Consider the following 12030-nt stretch of genomic DNA (forward strand, 5'->3'; position numbering starts at 1 on the left):
ACCTCCCTGCTCTTAAACCCAGTGCCTCAGCTAATTAAAGCAAATATCCCATATGCCTTCTTCACCACTATCTGCCTCTTCCACTACATTAACGGACTGGTATACATGCACACCAAGGTCCCTCTGATCCTCGGTGCTTCCCAGGGTCCAACTGTTCATTGTGTATTCCCTTGCCTTGTTTGTCCTGTCCAAGTGCATCACATCACCATCTGGACTGAATTCCATTTGCCATTGATCAGCCCATCTATACCTTCCTGTAATCTAAGGCTATCCTCCTCACTGTTCACAACCCTTGAATTCAAGTCTACATTGTTTATACGTATCGCAAACAGCAAGTGCTCTAAAACTGACCCTCGTGGGCCTCCACTGGACACAGACTTCCAGTGACAAAAATACCCCTTGACCATCACCCTCTGCTTCCTGCCATTCAGTCAATTCAGGATCCAATTAATCCAGTTTTCTTTGACCCCACGAGCTCTTACATTCACTATAGTCTCCCATGCGGGACTTTATCAAAAGCCTTGCTGAAATTCAAATGCATCGCCATCATCTACATCCCTGCTCACTTCTTTGAAAAGTTCAATCAAGTTGGTCAGACCATGCTGACTGTCCTTGATTAATCCCTGCATCTCCAAACACAGATTAATTCTGCCCTTCAGAATTGCTTCCAATAGTTTCCCCACCATTTATGTTAGACTGACTAGCCTGTAATTTCCTGATTTATCTCTTGCTCCCTTTTTGAAATATGGTACCACATTGGCTATCCTCCAGTTCTATGGCACCTCTCTCATGGCCAGAGAGGAATCAAAAATTATTGCCAGTGTTCCCTTGCCATACTCAACAACCAGGAATGCATTTCATCTGGCCATGGATAGTTATCTCTATTAAAGATGCCAGACCACTCAGAACCACCTGCAAATTTCTTTAATTATGTCACAGTCCTTCTCCCTGATTTTTACATCTACATCATCCCTCTCATTAGTGAATACCCACTAAATGCCACTAAGATCCTTAATGCACCCTACTTGTTTCCTAGTAATCTTTTTGTATTTTTTGAAATAACTTAGGATTTCATTTATTTTCCGTGCCATTATCCTTTCATGCCTTTTTTTGCTCTGTTAATTTTCTTTTTAAACTCCCTTTTGTGCATTGTATACTCCTCTTGGACCTTTGCTGTTCTGAGCTCTTTGTGCCTGTTATAAGTCTCCCTGCTCTTTATCTGGTCCTCTATATCCCTTGATATCTCAGATATCCTGGATTTGTTGGTGATATTCTTGATCAATACTGAAACATGTATTCTCCTTATTTCGTTCTTGACTGCACCACACTGCTCTGACATAGATTTTTCTTTATACTATCGTACATTCTTTCTTTTTAGAGATGGTTATTACTGGCACTTTCAGATTATTACTTGTTACTCATTTTTGAGAAGATTTGTAGCTCAGGTTGATGACAAGTATGTAAGTTAGCTAACTGAGCTTGAAGGTTTGTTTTCAGACATTTCATCACCATACTAGGTAACATCATCAGTGAGAGTCTCCAGTGAAGCGCTGGTGGTATGACCTGCTCTCTATTTATAGGTTTTGGTTTCTTAAGGTGGGTAATGTCATTTCCCGTTCTTTTTTTCAGGTAAAGTTAGATAGGGTCTAAATTGACTTGTTTATTGATGGAGTTCTGGTTAGAATGCCATACCTCTAGGAATTCTCGTGCATGTCTTTGTTTCGCCTGTCCTCGGATGTGGGTGTTATCCCAATCAAAGTGGTGTTTTTCTTTGTCTGTATGTATAGAAACTAGTGATAGTGGATTGTGTCTTTTGGTGGCCAGTTGGTATTGATGTATCCTGGTGGCAAGTCCTGCTAGTTTGTCCGATGTAGTGTTTTTTACAGTTCTTGCATGGTATCTTGTAAATGACATTAGTTTTGCTGGTGGTATCTAATCGAACCTTTAGGTTCATTAGTCACTGTTTAAATGTGTTGGTAGGTTTGTGAGCTACCATGATGCCAAGAGTCTGAGTGGTCTGGCAGTCATTTCTGATATATCTTTGATGTAAGGTAATGTGGCTAGAGTTTTTGGTTGCATTGTGTCTGCTTGTTTGGGTTTGATTCTGAGGAATCGGCGGATTGTGTTTATTGAGTACCCGTTCTTCTTGAAAACATTTTATAGATGTTTTTCTTCTGCTTTTTGTAGTTCTTGGGTGTTGCAGTGCAATGTAGCTCATTGTCTGAAAACAAACCTTCAAGTTCACTGAGCTAACTTACTTGTTATTTGTCAACCTAAGCCTGGATATTGTTGAGGTCTTACTGCATTTGAACATGGACTGCTTCAGTATCTGAGGAGTCACAAATGGAGCTGAACATTATGCCATCATCAGCAAATATCCCCATTTCTGACTTTATGATGGGAGGAAATTCATCATGATATCTTGACTGAAAATGGTTGGGAATAAAACACTTTCCTGAGGAACACCTGCAGAAATGTTCTAGAGCTCAAATGACTGACTTTCAACAACCACAATCTTCCTCCTTTGTGTTGGGAATAATTCTATCCAATGGAGGGTTTGTCCCTGGTTTCTATTGATTCCAGCTTTGCTAGGGCTCATTGATGCCACACTCTTTCAAAAATGATGTCAAAGGCTGTCACCCACACCTCATCTCTGGAGTTCACTTCTTTTGTCCATGTTTGGATCAAGGTATTAATGAGGTCGGGGGCTGAGTTTTTAAATATTAGCTCATGGGATGAGGGTGTTTCTGGTTAAATCAGCCAACCACATTCAAATTTTTAATGTTTTCCAGTGGCCCTCGCAGAACCCAAACTGGGCGTCAATGAATAAGTTATTGATGAGCAGGTGCTGCTTAATAATCCTGTTGATGACACCCTCCATCACTTTTCTGATGATCAAGAGTAGATTGATGGGGCAGTAATTGATCAGGTTGGATTTATCCTGCTTTTATGTACAGAACATACCTGAGCAATTTACCATATAGTTGGGTAGATGCCAGTGTTGTAGCTGTGCTGGAACAGCATAACTGAGGGCATGACAATTTGTGAAGCAAATGTCTTCAAGCAATAGTCTGGACTAGTATTGTCAGATTATTCAGGACCCATAGCCTTTGCAATATCCCATGCCTCCATCCATTCTGATATTACGTAGAATGAATTGAATTGTCTGAATACTGGAATCTGTGATGCTGGGAACCTCTGGAAGAGGCTAAGATGGATCATCCACGTGGCACTTTTGGCGAGAGATTGTTTTAAATAGTTCAGTCTTATCTTTTTGCACTGATGTGTTGGGCTATTTTTCAAACTTGCTTCTCCAGTGACTTGTCCATCGCCATTTATAAATGAATGTGGCTGTCTATCACTTGCTATCACATGCGAGTGGTGATATTTTGTATCTTCACCAGGTTGACACCTCATTTTTGGGTATGCCTGGTGCTGCTCCTGGCATGTCCTCCTGCACTCTCCATTGAACAAGGGTTCATCCCCTGTCATGGTGGGGCATATGCTGCATCATGAGTTTGCAGATTGTACAGGACTACAATTTTGATGTAAAAAAGCAAATTACTGCGGATGCTGGAATCTGAAACCAAAAGAGAAAATGTTGGAAAATCTCAGCAGGTCGAGCAGCATCTGTAAGGAGAGAAAAGAGCTGACATTTCAAGTCTCACTGACCCTTTGTCAAAGTTAAAAAAAGGGGAGAAATAGGGAGGTATTTATAGTAGGCTGAGAGAAGGTGAGGAGAAAGTGAGGACTGCAGATGCTGGAGATCAGAGCTGAAAATGTGTTGCTGGAAAAGCGCAGCAGGTCAGGCAGCATCCAAGGAGCAGGAGAATCGACGTTCGGGCATGAGCCTTTCTTCAGGAATGAGGAAAGTGTGTCCAGAGGCTAAGATAAAAGGTAGGGAGGAGGGGGTTGGGGGAGGGGCGTTGAAAATGCGATAGGTGGAAGGAGGTTAAGGTGAGGGTGATAGGCCGGAGTGGGGGTGGGGGCGGAGAGGTCAGGAAGAAGATTGCAGGTTAGGAAGGTGGTGCTGAGTTCGAGGGTTGGGACTGAGACAAGGTGAGGTTTCGAGGAGAAAGTGAGGACTGCATATGCTGGAGATCAGAGCTGAAAATGTGTTGCTGGAAAAGCGCAGCAGGTCAGTTCGAGGAGAAAGTGAGGACTGCAGATGCTGGAGATCAGAGCTGAAAATGTGTTGCTGGAAAAGCGCAGTAGGTCATTTCGAGGAGAAAGTGAGGACTGCAGATGCTGGAGATCAGAGCTGAAAATGTGTTGCTGGAAAAGCGCAGCAGGTCATTTCTAGGAGAAAGTGAGGACTGCAGATGCTGGAGATCAGAGCTGAAAATGTGTTGCTGGAAAAGCGCAGCAGGTCATTTTGAGGAAAAAGTGAGGACTGCTGATGCTGGAGAAGGTGAGTCATGGTTCCAGAAGCAAAGGTAGCAATAAAGAGGTGATACTGACATTGCAGAGAGAGATTATAGGGAGATTAGGAGCTGTGAATGACCAAGGCTGAAGCCAGTGCTATGTGACAAAATATGTGGGGGATGGGGTGGTGGGTGAAGCAGAGGCAAAATGGAAAACAGGGGAGAAAGGTAGCAAAAGGGGAAGAGGAGAGGAAAAAGGTGATGAGAGAGTGGGGAGCGAGAGAAAGAGAGACAATCAAGAAATAAGAGGTACAGAACAGTGAAAAAAAATATAAAAAAGTAAATAAAATAAATGAAGTAAAATTATCTGAAGTTGTTGAATTCAATGTTGAGACCGGCAGGCAGACCGGCAGACAGCCTAGTCGGAAGATGAGATGCTGTTCCTCCAGTTTGCGTTGAGCTTCACTGGAACATTGCAGCAGGCCAAGGACAGACATGTGGGTATGGGAGCAGGATTGTGTGTTGAAGTGGCAAGCTACAGGGAGGTTCGGGACCTGATTGTGTACAGACTGAAGGTGTTCAGCAAAGCGATCACCCAGTCGGCGTTTTGTCTCTCCGATATAGAGGAGACCACATTGGGAGCAACAAATGCAATAGGCCAAATTGAAAGAGGTACAAGTGAAACGCTGCTTAATCTGAAATGAGTGTCGAGGGCCTTGGATGGTGAGAATGGAAGAGGTAAAGGGGCAGGTGTTGCACCTTCTGCGATTGCATGGAAAGGTGCCATGTGTGATGGGAGAGGTGTTCGGTGTGATGGAGGAGTGTTACTAGGTTGTCCCGGAGGGAACGATCTCTGCGGAATGCAGACAGGGGGAGGGAAGGGAAGATGTGTTTAGTGGTGGCGTCGTGTTGCAGTTGGCGAAAATGGCGGAGGATTATTCTTTGCATGTGAAGGCTGGTGGGGTGAAAGGTGAGAACAAGAGGGACCCTATCCTTGTTCTGGGAGGGGAGGGAGGGGGTGAAGATCGTGGCGTGGGAGATGGACCGCACGCTGTCGAGAGCCCTGTCAACAACTGTAGGTGGGAAGCTACAGTTGGAGAAGAAAGAGCACATATTAAGAGCACCATTTTGGAAAGTGGCCTCATCGGAGCAAATGCGGCGGAGGCGAAGGAGCTGAGAGAAAGGGATAGAGTCCTTACAGGACGTAGGGTGAGAAGAGCTGTAGTCCAGATAGCTGTGGGAGTCAGTGAGCTTGTAATGGATATTAGTGGATAGACTATTGCCGGAAATGGAGACAGAAAGGTCAAGGAAAGGAAGGCAAGTGTCGGAGATGGACCAGGTGAAGGTGATGGAGGGATAGAAACTGGAAGTGAAGTTTATGAATTTTTCTAGGTCAGGACGAGAGCATGAAGCCCCACCGAAATAGTCATCGATGTACCGATAAAGCACTTGTGGGAAGGGACCCCGGTAGGCCTGGAACAAGAAATGTTCCACATACCCCATGAAAAGGCAGGCACAGCTAGGACCCATGCGGGTACCCATTGCTATACCTCCCCGTGGCTTGCCACTTCAACACACAATCCTGCTCCCATACCCACATGTCTGTCCTTGGCCTGCTGCAATGTTCCAGTGAAGCTCAACGCAAACTGGAGGAACAGTATCTCATCTTGTCGTCATTGGACAAGCATATGGAAGTATATGGAATAGTGTAGGTTAGATGGGCTTCAGATTCGTATGACAGGTCGGCGCAACATCGAGGGCCAAAGGGTCCTATACTGCACTGTAATGTTCTATGTTCTATCTTCCGACTAGGCGCGTTACAGCCTGCCGGTCTCAAAATTGAATTCAACAGCTTCCGATAATTTTATTTCATTTATTTTATTTATTTTTTAAATTTCTTTTTCACTGTTCTGTACTTCTTATTTCTTGATTGTCTCTCTTTCTCTCGCTCCCCACTCCCTCATCACCTTTTTCCTCTCCTCTTCCCCCTTTGCTACCCTTCTAGCCTGTTTTCCATTTTGCCTCTGCTTCACCCAACCCCCAGCATCCCCCACATATTTTGTCACATAGCACTGGCTTCAGTTTTAGCCATTCACAGCTCCTAATCTCCCTATAATCTCTCTATGCACTGTCATCATCACCTCGTTATTGCTACCTTTGCTTCTGGAGCCATGACTCACCTTCTCTCAGCCCAGTATAAATACCTCCCTATTTCTCCCCTTTTTTTAGCTTTAACAAAGGGTCAGTTAGACTTGAAACGTCAGCTCTTTTCTCTCCTTACAGATGCTGCCAGACCTGCTGAGATTTTTCAGCATTTTCTCTTTTGGTTACAATTCTGATGTCATGGATGGCCCATGGTGTCTACTGGATGCCCAGGCTTGAGCTCTAGATGTGTTTGATGTCTGTCCCATTTAGTACAGTAGTAATGCCACACAACTCAACACAATGGAGGATATAAACAAAAACAAAAATTGCTGGAGAATCTCAGTAGGCCTGTCAACATCTGTGGGAAGAAAGTAGAGTCCAGTGATTCTTTAACAGAACTGTTAGCAGCCACAAAAAAAACTGGTATTTATGCTGAAGCCAAAGTGGTGGACAGGAGGAAAGAGAGAGGTAAGACAGAGCCCAGAAAGAGTGAGTTGTGAAAGGCAAATAACAAGATAATGGATAGCAGGCCAGACCAGAAGAAAAGCTGAATAATAGATGATAAGAGCTAAGTGCAGGAGAAAATGGGTGAGCTGTATAATATGATAATGGGCCTAGGAGTATATGGCAATGGATGACTGTGTTGTAACTAACCCATGGTAGAAGCAACCCTCTCCACCCTGCAAAGTCCTCCTTTTTAACATCTGAGGGTTAGTGCCAAAATTGGGAGAGCTGTCTCACAGACTCATCAAACAGCAGCCTGACATTGTCACACTGACAAAATTGCACCTTGTAGAGGTGTTCCAGATAACACCATTACCATTCTTGAGTATGTCCTATCCACTAATACGATAGACCCAGTTTTGATGGTGCCATAGTGCTATATAGTCAAGAGGGAGTTGCCCCAGAAGTCCTCAACATTGTTTCCAGACCCCAAGCAGTCTCAAAATATTAGGATAAACATGGACAAAGAAACCTCCTGCTGGTTACTATGTACTGCTTCACTCTCACTCTTCCACATTTCTCAGATGAATCAGTACTCCTCCATGTGGAACAACACTGAGGGCGGAAAGGCACAGAATGTACTCTGGGTGTGGGACTTTAATGGCCATCACCAAGAATAGTTCGGAAGGACCACTGCTTGTCAACTTTCAAAGGACATAGCTATTAGATTGAGTCTCCAGTAGATGGTGAAGGAACCTACAAGTGGGAAAAAATATAATTGACCTCACCGTCACTAATCTTCCTGCTGCTGAATGCATCTGCACAATACACTATTGGTAGGAGTGACCACTGTACAGTCCTTGTGGAGATAAAATCCTATCTTCATATTAAGGATACCCTCCATCTTCCATAAAAATGACCTGATGCCTGCCTTTCAACACACCACTGTGTTCCCTGGCCAACAATTCTGTCTCGGGACTGTTGCACTGTTCCAGAGACCCTCAGCGTGAGCTCGAAGAACAACATTTTATTTTGTCGGGGTGGCACGGTGGCTCAGTGGTTAGCACTGCTACCTCACAGCACCAGGGTCCCAGGTTCGATTCTAGCCTTGGGCAACTGTGTGTGTGGAGTTTGCACATTCTCCCCGTGTCTGCATGGGTTTCCTCCCACAGTACAAAGATGTGCAGGTTAGATAAATTGGCCATACTAAATTGTCAGAGGGAAATGGGTCTAGGTAGATTACTCTTCGGAAGGTCAGTGTGGACTGGTTGGGCCGAAGGGCCTGTTTCTGCACTGTAGGGAATCAAATAGAATAGAACATCTCATTTTCCACCTGGGGACCTTGCAGCCTCAGGGACTCAACATTGGGTTCAATAACTTTAGAGCTGATTCCATCCTTCCATGTGTTTTACCCACCCCACCTCCTGGTCCATTAAACCATGGGTTAGTTACAACACAGTCATCCATTGCCATATACTCCTAGGCCCATTATCATATTATACAGCTCACCTATTTTCAGAAGAGGAGGTACTGGATGTCTTAAAACACACAAAGATGGATAAATCCCCAAGACTGGACCAGGTTTACCCTACAACTTAGTGGGCAGCTAGGGAAGTGATTACTGGGCCCCTTATTGAGTTATTTGTATCATCGATAGCCACAGGTGAGGTGCTGGAAGACTTGAGGTTGGCTAAAGTGGTGCCACTCTTTAAGAAAGGTGGTAAGGAAAAGCCAGGGAACTATAGACCAGTGAGCATGACTTCATTGGTGAGCAAGTTGTTGGACGGGATTCTGAGGAACAGGATTTACATGCATTTGGAAAGGCAAGAACTGATTAGAGATAGTCAACATGGCTTTGTACATGGGAAATCATGTCTCATTAACTTGAGTGTTTTGAAAAAGTGACAAAGAGGATTCATGAGGGCAGAGTAGTGGGCGTTGTTTATATGGACTTCAGTAAGGTGTTCGACAATGTTCCACAGGGTAGACTGGTTAACATGATTAGTCCACATGGAATACAGGGATAAATAGCATTTGGATACAAAATTGGCTGGACAGTAGGAGAGAGGGTGGAAGTGAAGAGTTGCTTTACAGTCTGGAGGCCTGTGACCAGCATTGTACCACAGGGATTGGTGTTGGGTACAGTGCTTTTTGTCATTTATATGAATAATTTGGATGTGAATGTAGGAGGTACAGTTAGTAAATTTGCAAATAACATCTAAATTTTTGGTGTAGTGGATAGCAAAGAGGTTATCTCAGAGTACAATGGGACTTGGATCAGATGGGCTAATGGGGTGAGGAGTGGCAGATGAAGTTTAATCTAGATAAATGTGAGGTGCTACATTTTGGTCAGGCAAAATCCTGGGGAGTGTTGCCGAACAAAGAGACCTTAGAGTGCAGGTTCATAATTCCTTGAAAGTGGAGTCGCAGGTAGACAGGATAGTGAAGAAGGTGTTTGGTGTGCTTGCCTATATTGGTCAGTGCACTGAATAAGGAGTTGGGAGGTCATGTTGCAGCTGTACAGTACATTGGTTAGGCTATTTTTAGAATACTACGTTCAATTCTGGTCTCCTTGCTTTAGGAAAGATGTTGTTAAACTTGAAAGGATTCAGAAAAGATTTTCAAGGCTGTTGCCAGGATTGGAGGGTTTGAGTTATAGGGAGAGGCTGGATAAGGTGGGACTATTTTCCCTGGCTTGTCAGAGGCTGAGGGGGGACCTTATAGAGCTTTATAAAATCTTGAGGGGCATAGACAGGGTCAATGGTCAAGGTCATTTCCCCAGGATAGGGGAGTTAAAAACTAGATGGCATAGATTAAGTTGAGAAGGGACAGATATAAAAGGGACCTAAGGGTCAACTTTTTCAAGCAGATGGTGGTGCCAGAGGAAGTGGTGGAGGCTAGTACAATTACTACATTTATAGGGCATCTGGGTGTGTGTATATGAATAGGAAGGGTTTAGAGGGATATGAGCCAAATGCTGGTAAATGAGACAAGATTTATTTAGGATATCTGGTTGGCATGGATAAGTTGGACCGAAGGGTCTGTTTCCATACTGTGCATTTCTATCACTCTATGAATGAAGCTAGAGAGATTTGCTCAACCATTTCAAAGGACAGTTAAAAGTCAACCATGTCGCTCTAGCTCTGGATCCACAGGGAAGGATGGCAGACTTCCTTCCCTAAAGGGCATTAGTGAACCAGATGAATTCTTACAATTTGGGACAATGATTTCATGTTCATCATTAATTTTTCAATTCCAGATTTATGTTGTTTTGAATTCAACTTCCACCATTTTGCAAAAGTGGGATTCAAACCTGGAAGATTACCCTGGTCTCTAGCTTACTAATCCAGCAACAATACCACTACACCATCACCTCCCCATATGGGAACACTCTTTCTTATGTTGAATTAGGATGTTTCATGTCTTCATAAGAATTGACAATAGTCAATTAATGGTTATCATTACTGAGACTAACTTTCAACCCCAGATTTATTAGTTGAACTCAAATCCCACTTGCTGCTATGGTGGGGTTTGAGTCCTTGTCCCCAAGGTTACTTGTTCTTTGAAACTTTATTGCTGGAACAGCACAGCAGGTCAGGCAGCATCCAGGGAACAGGAGATTCGACGTTTCGGGCACAGGCCCTTCTTCAGGAATGAGCAGAGAGTGTTCAGCAGGAGAAGATAAAAGGTAGAGAGGAGGGACTTGGAGAAGGGGCGTTGGAAATGTGATAGGTGGAAAGATGTCAAGGTGAGGGTGATAGGTCGGAGTAGGATGGAGGCGGAGAGGTCAAGAAGAAGACTGCAGGTCAGGAAGGCGGTGCCGGGCTGGAGGGATCCGGCTGAGACAAGGTGGGGGGAGGGGGGATGAAGAAACTGGTGAAGTCCAAGTTCATCCCCTGCGGTTGGAGGGTTCCCAGTCGGAAGATAAGATGCTCCTCCTCCGACCGTCGGGTTGTTGTGGTTTGGCGGTGGATGAGTCCAATGACCTGCATATCCTCGGTGGAGTGGGAGGGGGAGTTGAAATGCTGTGCTACAGGGTGGTTGGGTTGGTTCGTCCGGGTGGCCCAGAGGTGCTCTCTGAATCGCTCCGCAAGTAGGCGGCCTGTCTCCCCAATATAGAGGAGGCCACACCGGCTGCAGCGGATGCAGTAGATGATGTGGGTGGAGGTGCAGGTGAATCTGTGGCGGATATGGAAGTTTCCTTTGGGGCCTTGGAGAGAAGTGAGGGGGGAGGTGTGGGCGCAAGTGTTGCACCTCCTGCGGTTGCAAGGGAAGGTGCCGGGAGTGGAGGTTGGGTCGGTGGGGGGTGTGGATCTGACAAGGGAGTCGCGGAGGGAGTGGTCTCTACGGAAAGCTGATAGGGGAGGGGAGGGAAATATATCCTTGGTGCTGGGGTCTGTTTGGAGGTGGCGGAAGTGACGGCGGATGATGCGCTGTACATGGAGATTGGTGGGGTGGTAGGTGAGGACCAGTGGGGTTCTGTCCTGGTGGCGGTTGGAGGGGCGGGGCTCAAGGGCGGAGGAGCGGGAAGTGGAGGAGATGCGGTGGAGGGCACCGTCGACCACGTCGGGGGGGAAATTGCGGTCCTTGAAGAAGGAGGCGGAGACGAAGGAATTGGGAGAATGGGATGGCGTTTTTACAGGGGGCAGGATGGGAGGAGGTGTAGTCCAGGTAGCTGTGGGAGTCGGTTGGTTTGTAGTAGATGTCCGTGTTGATTCGGTCGCCTGAGATAGAAACAGAAAGGTCTAGGAAGGGGAGGGAGGAGTCCGAGACTGTCCAGGTGAATTTGAGGTTGGGGTGGAAGGTGTTAGTGTAGTGGATGAACTGTTCAACCTCCTCGAGGTAGCGTGCTCCCACGAGGAGGTTGAACAGTTCATCCACTACACTAACACCTTCCACCCCAACCTCAAATTCACCTGGACACTCCCACAGCTACCTGGACTACACCTCCTCCCATCCTGCCCCCTGTAAAAACGCCATCCCATTCTCCCAATTCCTTCGTCTCCGCCGCATCTGCTCCCAGGAGGACCAGTTCAAAATACGTACAACACAGATGGCCTCCTTCTTCAAGGACCGC

The sequence above is a fragment of the Chiloscyllium plagiosum genome, unplaced genomic scaffold (genome assembly GCF_037043375.1).
Source record: "Chiloscyllium plagiosum isolate Xiang-an unplaced genomic scaffold, Cpla_swu_hap1 HiC_scaffold_43, whole genome shotgun sequence".
NCBI lineage: Eukaryota > Metazoa > Chordata > Chondrichthyes > Orectolobiformes > Hemiscylliidae > Chiloscyllium > Chiloscyllium plagiosum.